The sequence below is a fragment of the Calidris pugnax genome, unplaced genomic scaffold, assembly GCF_001431845.1.
Source record: "Calidris pugnax isolate Ruff unplaced genomic scaffold, ASM143184v1 scaffold225, whole genome shotgun sequence".
Classification (NCBI taxonomy): domain Eukaryota; kingdom Metazoa; phylum Chordata; class Aves; order Charadriiformes; family Scolopacidae; genus Calidris; species Calidris pugnax.
In genome coordinates this window covers 1,465,528-1,467,141 of record NW_015091072.1, presented here as the reverse complement: position 1 = coordinate 1,467,141, position 1,614 = coordinate 1,465,528, and positions in this window count along the sequence as shown.

Here is a 1,614-nt window from a genome sequence, read left to right as displayed (position 1 = left end):
AAAAAAAAAAAAAAAAGTTAAAATGAAAATCCAAGGAATCTCCGCAAAAATCCTCCCCCCCTTTTCCTCTACCCCCGGTCCCGGATGTTTTCCGGGAGGCGCTGCCCGCCCTGCCCGGCGCCGCTCTCCCGGCAGGGCTCGGCGGGGAGGGGGTAAGGGGGGGGTCCCGAAGAGAAAGGAGTTGCACTAACCGGGGTTGAGGTCCAGGCACTGAGTCGGGTCTTCATTGTCCCCTAGCTGGCCATTGGGGCTGAGGCTTTCCATGGACAAATCCAGCCCCTTGTCCTCCCAATCTCGCAGTTTCCTTTTTTTATTCGTCCCAATCAAGGCTTCTACCGAGAAAGCGTGCGCTCGGGAGCTGAGGGCCACCGCCGATCTTCTCCTCTCACTCATCTTATCCCCCTAGCCCAGACCCTTGGGCGGATGAGCGGCCAGTTGAGCATTAGTGCCCCATATTGTGCTTTAGCTGCCAGGACTTTGATACGTAAGCACGTGAGACTGCTTCTTTCTAAGTTAGTAGGATAGTATTGTAGTGGGTAATAAGCCACAATGAAATAAGGCTACAGGGAAGAAAGTGTCTTATTAGTGGCCAGGAGATGTTTGGTTTTTTAAATTTAATTTAATTTAATTTAATTTTATTTCTATTTTTTCCCGCTTTTTTTTGCCACTGTAGGCACAAACCCGCTAGGTAGAGATCCCGGCCGGTTGCCTAGATGATACTTAACATTTTATTTCTATTCGCTTCAAAAAAAAAAAAAAAAAAAAAAAAAAAAAAAAAAAAAAAGAAAAAAAATACTATCCCCCGGCCAATAGGAAGGAGAGATCGGGAGAGACCCAAAAGCTGCGACCCAATGGGGAAGGGAGAGAGACTCGGGCTTCAGGGCGAGGAATTTTGGCCATCTGAGTCCCGGAGCACCGGTTGGGAGAATTAACTGTTTGAAGAACGGGGAGCCCTTAGGAAACCCGTAGGCGAAGCCAAGCCAAACACCGTCTAGGGAAAATCGAGTGGGGAAAGCCGCCGGGGGGGTAATTCGATCCCGAGGATCGAATACAGGTTGAAAACCAAACAATAAATAATTATAAAGTAAGGGAAAGAATTAATATGGATGGAGCCACGGTGGAAAAGCCGGCGGAGGATACACACCAGATTTCAGGAAGGGCTTATTTTTAGGCGGTGTTTCTTCGCTGCTCCCCCAGAAGGAGCAAGAGCTGCTTCGAGCAGCGCCGGGGGAGAGCCAGATTTTTCCTCTAGGCGAATTTCTCCGATGAGGCTGGACAAAAGCGGAGGGGGCGGGCGTGGGAGGGCAGCTTTCAGCCACCAGAGTCACCCCGGGGTGCCCGTGTCTGCGTGGGCCCTTCAGCCCTCCCTCCCCGGCCCAAAGCCCACGGGGGTTCGCACCCACGGAAAGGGATTTCGGAGGGAGAGCAAGAAGAGAAGCCGTTTCTTCGGGAAATCCCGGAAAAGCTAAACCCTGTTATCTAGGCCGAGGAGCAGGTTTTGTGAGTCCCCATCACCCCCCCCCCCACCCCCCACCCCCCCCCCCCCCCCTAACCCTACCCCTAACCCTAACCCTAACCCTAACCCTAAACCCTAACCCTAACCCTAACCCTAAC